The sequence below is a fragment of the Colius striatus genome, chromosome 3 (genome assembly GCF_028858725.1).
Source record: "Colius striatus isolate bColStr4 chromosome 3, bColStr4.1.hap1, whole genome shotgun sequence".
Classification (NCBI taxonomy): domain Eukaryota; kingdom Metazoa; phylum Chordata; class Aves; order Coliiformes; family Coliidae; genus Colius; species Colius striatus.
The window spans coordinates 49,478,918-49,488,310 of NC_084761.1; positions in this window are offsets into that span (position 1 = coordinate 49,478,918).

The window sequence follows — 9,393 nt, forward strand, 5'->3', positions numbered from 1 at the left end:
GGGATCTCAACCAGCTTGAGAGTTGGACAGAGAAGAACCTCATGAGGTTCAACAAGGACAAGTGCAGAGTCCTACATCTGGGAAGGAACAACCCTATGCACCAGTACAGGCTGGGGATTGACTTGCTGAAGAGCAGCTCTGTGGAGAGAGATCTGAGAGTTCTGGTGGACAGCAAACTAACCATGAGCCAACAGTGTGCATTTGTGGCCAAGAAGTTCAATGGCATTCTGGAATGCATTAAGAAGAATGTGTCCAGCAGGTTGAGGGAGTTTCTCCTCCCTTTTTACTCTGCCTTGGTAAGGCCACAACTGAAGTACTTTGTCTAGCTCTGGGCTGCACAGTTAAAGAGACAGGTAACTTCTAGAGAGATTCCAGCAGAGGGCTACCAAGATGATTAGAGGACTGTAAGATCTCTGTTATGAAGAAAGGCTGAGAGAGACCTGCCTGGAGAAGACTGAAAGGGGTCTTACCAACACTTATAAATACCTAAAGGGCAAGTGTCAAAAGGATAGGGTGAGTCTTTTGTCTATAAGGCCCAGTGATAGGACAAGGAGTAACAGGCACAAGCTGGAAGGCAGAAAGGTCCACTTCAGCATGAGGAGATCATTCGTGACTGTGAAGGTAAGGGAGCCCTTGCACAGGCTGCCTAGGGATGTTGTGGAGTCTGGAGTTTTTCAAAACTCACCTGGACACATTCCTCTGTGATCTGATGGAGATCATAGAATCATATAGAATCATATAATTTTTACAGTTGGAAGAGACCTTTAAGATCGAGTCCAACCACTCATCTCACACTGCCAAGCCTATCACTGAATTAAACTATATCCCTCAGCACTTCATCTACGTGTCTTTTGAATATCTCTAGGAAGGATGACTCCACCACCTTCCCTGGGCAGCCCAGTCCAGTGTTTAGTAACCCTCTCAGTGAAAAAGTTCTTCCTAATATCCAATCTAAATGTCCTCTGGCACAACTTAAATCAATTTCCTCCTCTTCTATCATTCAATGAACCTGCGTTAGCGTGGGGGTTGGACTAGATGATGTCTATAGGTCTCTTACAACACTTATCATTCTGTGATTTTTTTAATGTTTACTTTCCTGATCTATCTCTCTTTCATCAACCCAATTCATGAAAAAATAAGTGGGTGGTCAGTAAACATTTAGGTGACCAGTGAAGTAGAAGATATTTCTGAGTACCTACCTTTTGGGTGAAATATTGAGAACAATTTCATCACCAGGGACAATGATGAAGTGCCCCATTCTGTTGTCCTTTGCTTTTCAAGTTTTTGGTCTATTCTGAAAGGCAGGTAATAATTTATCTCTTTTAAGTTTTACATGCACTAAATATTTTCTACATCCCAGTAATTGAGATCACAACCATCCCTCCCTCCAAGTTACTTCATAAAGTTTCATTTTAGTCTCTAGAAAAGAAGATATTGACAGTAATATTGTCAAAGTGTAGTGCATGACTCTAACTTTCAGTATTTCTATTGGTCATTTGGCTATGAAAAAGGTGAATGTGTTTAATAAACAGAGTACTTGCATATGTAACACTGTAACAACAAAATAATTCAAATACTTAGCAAGGTCTGAAAGGGAATAGCTAAGCACTTTATGCACCTTAAAAAACCTCCAGCTTCTAATTACTTTATTAGACAATTCTCCAAGATGTGTATTGCTGCACATATGTATAAGTTATTCTGGTAGATAAGCAATTATGTTTTATGACTCTTCTTATGTGCACAAGTTTAAATGGACTCCTACTGACACACAGGCTACATACCTGAAAAGCTGTAAAGCATTCAGCCCAAATGTCTGTGATCTGACTGCATACTTCTCTTGAGTATCAAAAAGTTATTCAGGTTCTGGAAGTTCTGCTTCACTGAAGGTCTACTGTAAATGCTGTGTAATTTCCCACTTTTACTCTTTTTCACATATACAGAGATTGGTGATACATTTATGCAAATGCAGAGAGTTTTGGTCCTTTAATATACATTACTCCTGTAGTAATTACAGGGAAGCATAGTAAAATTTTTTGAGGAGCAAAGGACTGCTGATGTGGTATGCACATTAGACAGTGGCCCCTGACTTGTCCAAGTTAACTGATGAACTACAGCTCCAGATTTATACTGCCACTCTTACAAAGTGACTTTCATCCCGACACAGGAAGCACCTAGTAAGGGAGAAACAGTAATTGCATTAAATCACATTTAAAACATTTTTGATGGGTGAATCTTGGCACAAACTGGAAAGCACGAAATCACCTCAGAGGTTTAGAATTCTGAACCTATACAGAAAGTTGTGTTAGCATCATGAATTGGTTACCCGACTCTCCTTCAAATCAGTTAGTCTCAACTAGATTAGGCTAAACATACCTGCTCTACTCTGCCCCAGGGAATTTCAGTGAAATTAGAGGTTTTTGCCATATACAGAAGGCTAAACACACAGATACAAGTTTGAAGGACTGAGGGGTGATGTTATTAATGTTTACAAATACATAAAGGGCGATTGTCAGGAGGATGGAGCCAGGCTGTTCTCAGTGATGTCTAATGATAGGACAAGGGGAAATGGATGCAAGCTGGAACATAAGAGGTTCCAAAGAAGAATTTCTTCACTGTGAGGGTTACGGATCACTGGGACAGGCTGCCCAGATGGATTGTTGATTTTCCTTCTCTGAGGACATTCAAAACCCACCTGGATGAGTTCCCGTGTGATCTAGGTGTTCCTGCTCTGGCAGGCGGGTTGGACTGTATGATCTTTTCAGGTTCCTTCCAACCCTTAAGATTCTGTGATTCTGTGAGTTTAATGGCATTGTTTTTCTGCTGTTCTTATCAAAACGAATCATAAAAATCAATAATCCATAGGAACTCTCATGTCTCCTTTTTGGCTGTCAAAGTTAAAAGGGAAAAAATGTGTACTTTTGTAGATGACAGAGCATAAGCAACTTTAATAAACACATTGTCAGAGAGATTCTTCTAACCTTAACTTTGGGTGAAACTACCTGGCACAATACAAAGTAGAAATCATCTGATTTCAGTCTCACCACAAATAGAAGCAAGCAGCTGCTAATTTGTAAAAGAAAGTAACTTTGCAAGAAGCTATCAAACTTTGACTTGAACTTAAATATATTCATTAAAAAGGTTACACAGATGAAGTCCAGCAGGCAAAACTGAATTGAAAAAAAATCAGGTAATGAATTAAGCACTTTAGACTAATTAGGTCTGTCTTCTATCAAGCTAGGTATAAAATGAGAATTATTTCAATATAAAAATCAGACTTTTAGTAGAACAAAGTGAGTTTTTAGGTCTACTCAGGGGAGCAGAAATAAGACAATGACCTCCCCTATTTGCTAGAAAGCCACCAAGGACAGACAGACGGACGGATGGACGGACAGAAGGAAGGAAGGAAGAAAAGAAGGAAGGAAAAGAGATAATGGTCTTAAGGGACTTGTGAAAGCATCCAAATAAAATAAAACTAGTTTCATATGTGGCAATATGATATTTTCCAACATTTTTTACTAAGGGGGAAAAAAATCCCACACATGTCCACCTCCTTCTGGATGATCTTTTGTTATCCAGATCCATGTTTAAATCAACACAGTGCTTTGGAAAAAGACTGAAGCAAGAAGGGACTCATACAAATCTTGTGGGAAATAATACTAAACCCACTGATGGATGTGAATTTTGAATCCCAATGTCATTTTCCTGTGGTATACAAAGCAATACAAAGGGACTCATCCAAGAATGGTGTGTATTTGAATAGATGGAGTTTTGCCATGAATTTTTCTTTAAAAAAAAAAAAAAGTAAAACCTAAAAGTTAAAACAAAAACTTTGCATGATACGTTACTATAAAAAAGAACCCCAACCAAGCAAAAAAACCTCAACAAGGATTATTATCACAGATTAAGCTCTAAGGTGGCACAGTGCCTGGAACCTGAATCTCTATACATCAATGAGTCTCTAGATTATTAGGCTATTAATAAGGTCTGGATGAATGGTGCTCAGAGCTCTCAGGTCATGGTCCCAATGGGGACCAGGTCAGTACAGAAACACTTGCCTTCCCTAGATAATTGAATCGCTGTCAGGACAGAGGCTTTTGTACACATTTAGGACTGGAGTCTGACACAGTGAGGGTGAAAATACAATGCTAGGAGTACTCAGAAGTACTCCTTAGTACAGCAATTTAAACAATGCATCTGAGCTTCTCCTGACAGAGCTGTCCCACTTTCTATAAATAATGCTCTAGCTAAGGGAGATTGACTTTCTGCTTAGGCTGTACTCACATATGATTTAATTTGGACCTTCTACTTTTTGCAGTGAGTGGCCCTCTACATAGAAGTAGCAGTTATTCTGAGGTACTTTTTTTTTTTCCTTTGAGGATGCACTTGGTAAGACTTCAGTCATTACAGAAAAGATATATTTAAAAATTTTGAAAACATTTGTGAAAGAGATTGCTTGTATTACATTCTAAATACATGTATTACATACCAAACCCAGGTTCAGCTCAAGAGGGACAGAGAATTTCTGGAGAGAGTCCAGCGCAGGGCCACCAAGATGATCGGGGGACTGGAACATCTTCCGTATGAGGAAAGGCTGTGGGAACTGGGGCTGTTTAGTCTAGAAAATAGAAGACAGAGAGGGATCTCATTAATATTTACAAATATCTAAATGGTGGGTGTCAGGAGGTTGGGACATCCCTTTTTTCAATAGTATCTAGCAGTAGGATAAGGGGTAATGGGATGAAGCTGGAACACAAAAAGTTCCTTTTAAATATAAGAAAAAGCCATATTACTGTGAGGGTGAGGGAGCAGTGGCACAGGCTGCCCAGAGGGGTTGTGGAGTCTCCTTCCTTGAGGTCTTCAAGACCCGCCTGGACGTGTTCCTACACGACCTGAATTAGGTGGACCTGCTTCTGCAGGGGAGTTGGACTAGATGATCTTTTGAGGTCCCTTCCAATCCCTACCATTCTATGATTCTGTTTATTACAAATGACTCCACAATTTATTTTTAAGGCGTTACACCTGAGTTGCAATAGCAGAGTGAGCCAGTGGGACCAAAACAGTTGCATGTTTCCAACTTTCACTTTAAAACTGGTGACAGACATAAAGCAAAAGACATACACCCTTCTTTGTTTAAACATTTTTTAAAAAGGAAATGGAAGACTATGAGGTGAAAAGACCAAAGGTATTTTCAGTTAGCCTCTAGAATCGTTTGCAGTAAAAGTCAGTATAAGTATCAGAGTCCATCCCCAACTTGACACGTCCCCAGCAGATCATGACCATTCAAAGGAAAGCCAGCATATAATGTACAGACTTTTACTTGAACTCCAGCCTAATATTGAAGTGTCTACCCTTTGTTTCAACTCCTTTTAATAAATCTATAGAAGAGACAGAAACACTTTATGAGAGGGAAATTGCCAGGGAAACAGAGAAATGGGGTCAGTGTTTAGCAACGAGTCAAACTCCCCATTGCTCTTGGCTGTTTGTACAATTTCCACCCTTTGGTAGAAAATCTGAAAAATCTTTAGTGAGAAAAAACTAGAGTGGTGACATGGGCAGAGCTAATGTTGTGCTGTGAAAAAAAAGTTTAAAACTATTAATAAAGGTTAAATGTTAATGATACACAGTAGCTATCAGGCAACTTTTGGTTGTTTGATTTTTAACCAAAATAATTTTTTGCACATGCATCCTCATGCTACTGAACCAGTGTACACACATTTGCAAAATAAGCAGCTCAGTCTCAAATAAGGGGAAAAAAACCCTTCAAAATATTTCATTTGGTTAGTGACATTTATGATACCACATAGACTATCACACAGAGAACCTTTAGCTCTCCAGTTTTCAGGGAAACATTCTAATAGACAGTTGTAATCAGCATTTCTAATGGGCAATTCTAGCTCACATTGTCTCAAGAGTTACTGACATATATTTTATGTGAAAACTATCTGTCGAGATAAGTTTCCATGCTATTTTTAACAGGGTCTGTTCAGCATAGTAAGCCATCTTTTTCTCGTAATGCAACATAACAGACAACACAGTGATGTAAAAGATGATGTAAGTTACTTTGTTAGATATTGTCTTTGTGATCAAAAGGCTTCAAATATATTCACATATATTCAAATAATTTGCTTTCCAAGTATGTCATGTTTCATAATTTGATTGTGGAGCCAAGGCGAAAGGAGGCAAAAAAAGTGCCTGAATTTCACAGGCAAATATTAACATGTATTTACCACCAAGTCTGGATTTATGTGCGCTTTGAATTTAAATGTGTACTGATACTGCACATTTGAGAGTAAATCTGAGGTTTCTTTAAAAAGAAAACCTATTTTCAAAGTACAACACTAATCCAGTTTAGAGTAGTCACACTGAACTTTAGAAAACTTCTAAAGTTAAGATAACTTTACCTGATCTGCATTGTTTTTATATACAGTATATAATATAAATACAAGTTATCACTGGCTTTGAATTTACCTGGAGTAGTTCAGTTTACATTGAAGTGGCTTTTGGTTCTTGATAAAAATGCCATTAATACCCATTTTCTTTCTGTGCTTGATGCCTTGGATGTTTATATAACAAAATGTTATGCTGTCTGGATAGGGAATTGAGATTCCTCTATAAGGTAACACCAGTAAGTTCCTTGAAAGACAGATTATTTTGGAGACCCCATCAAAACCTCTCAAACAAAACTTGTGAAAGTCAAATATGTGCTTATAGCATTTTAAACTAAAGAAGCACCAAAAAGATAGAAAAAAGTAAAGTCCTCCCTCTCAACATTTCAATAACTTCCATTTACTTAAATCCCAAAATTGTAATGAAACAAAGTAGAAAAAAAATCTCAGATAAAGCTGAGAGCATTAATATTTCACAATTCAATAAACAATTTTTAAATTTTAACTTTACAAATACATATGTACACCCAAACAAATATAAAAACATGTATTTACACATATAATATATACACACACGCTTATAATTCGGTAATCAAACACATTTTCTTCTGTTTTCTTTTCACTGTACAAAACACATCTTAATGGGATCTGCCATGAAAGACAAGGTTCAAAGTTTTCCTTTAAACATTGGTAAATTCCTGGAAACATTAGGGTTCTTCTTGGAGCTGTGAACTTAAACTACTCCTCTTCAGAACATGAACCAAATGTTTTCATGAATTGGCAGTTGAATGACGGTAGTTAAAAACCAGAATTCATCTGTATCCTGGAAAGGTGTATGGGTTATACTGAAAGTATTTATTTTCTTAAAAGAAATGTCTTAGCTGTTCTTCCATATGATGGAAGTTAATGATCATGGTGATAATAAATGTACGTCAAACAGCATTTAGCAAAAGCATGACTTCTGCTCCTTGTCTCTTTTTCTCAGCCCAGGAATTTTCCTGAAGGCTTTTTCCTCTCTTCTTATACTTACTTCAATGCTTATACTCATTATTTTGGCTGAAACACAAATATACTCTGGTCAACAGCAAACAACTGTCAAAAATATAGGTGAACCATAAGTCTACAAATCTTTGAGATCACTTCTAAGAGTTGGGAAAAAGAAGCAGCTAACTTCATAAAAACAATTAAAAAGACTGTGATGCGTAAATACTTTTTTTTTACAAATTTAATGATGGTAGATACATATCAATCAACTCTTATTACAAATATGCTTAATGAGATCTAATAGACAGGACTAGGGGTAGACCCTTTCCTGGAAATGTGATGAATATTTACTTTTGTTGTAAATATAAGCTGAAAATCCAAAGTCTGAAGTGGGCATGTTTGGTGGAGAAATCCCCCATGTCCCCCAGCGATGCAATAAAGAATACCTGCTTAATAGTCTCATTGTCTATTGAGTCCTGACTTGTTTCTTCACGGCATCATCGGAAGCAGAAAAGATAACCAAGGGCCTCATGGATCGACATAAGGGCAGGGAGGGCTCACTGTCAGTTGCAGTTTTGGGCAAAACAGACTTGACTAATCAACTTAGGGAAGAAAACAAGAACAGTTTAATCTACTACTGACTAGAAACAGAACAGACAGAAAACAGAAATAGAGTAGAATGATGAGAAAAATACAACTAACACGTTAAGATTTCTTTCCTCCACCCCTACCCTGGGCTCAGCTCACTGTTCTTGATAACTCTACCTCCTCCGCAGCACAGAGGGTCAGAGAATGATGGTTGCAGTCAGTCCCTCACACATGGTCTCTGACACTGCTTCCTCCTCAGAGGTGGAGGACTTCTCACATTCTTTCCTTGCTCCAATGCTGGGTCCCTCCCACCAGATACAGTCTCTAATGAACTTCTCTAACATGAGTCCTTCCCAAGGGCTGAAACTCCTCACAAACTCCTCCAGCATAGGTCTCCACAGTAGCACAACTCTAGGCACATTCTGCTCCAACGCCACCTCTCCACAGAGCCACGACTCCTCCAGGCACGGTCACTCCTAGTTTGAGGTTCTCCATGAACTACCAACCAATTTCAACTCTACTACTACACTCCATGTGTTACAGGGAAACACCTACCATCTCACCACAGGACCCAGGGGGTTGTCTGCTCCAGCACACCTGTGGTCTCCATGGTCACTTCCCTTTCATCTCACTCTTTCAATCAACTGCAACGCCTCCTCTTTCAGCTTCTCCTCCTTAAAATGTGATTGCAGAGGTGCCCAATTGTCTCAGCCTATGGTAGATCCAACTTGGAGATGGGGAAGTTTCAAGCAACTTCGTACAGCTTACTTCTTATACCACTGCTGTCTCTGTGCTGTTACCAGAAACATCTTCACACAAGTCCAACACACAAAGACACAAGAGTGGGCCTCTAAATATGCTTTTCTCACATATATCTAGAAAGCAGCTGGAAAGGAGCTCTGTGAAGAGGGGCCTGGGAGTTCTGGTGGATAGCAAACTAAACATGAGTGAGCAGTGTGCCCTCGTGGCCAAGGCCAACGAATCCAGTCCTCCAGTGGAGGGCCACCAAGATGATCAGGGGAATGGAGCATCTTATGAGGAAAGGCTGTGAGATCTGGGGCTGTTCAGCCTAGAAAAGAGAAGATTAAAGGGGGACCTCAATAACACAAGTCAAGAGGATGGGGCAGCAATTTTTTCTGTTGTCTCCAGTGACAGCACACAGGGTAATGGACAAAAGCTGGAATGCAAAAAGCTCCACTTAAATATAAGGAAAAAAATTTCTTTGCTGTGAGTATGAGGGAGCCTTGGCACAGGCTGCCCAGGGAGGTTGTGGAGTCTCCTTCTCTGAAGGTTTTCAGAATCTGCCTGGACATGTTCCTGTGTGACCTGATCTAGGTGAACCTACTTTAGCAGAGACTTGGACTAGATGATCTCTAAAGTTCTAATCCAACCCCCATCATTCTATGATTCTATGATACCTGAAAGCTGAGAACAC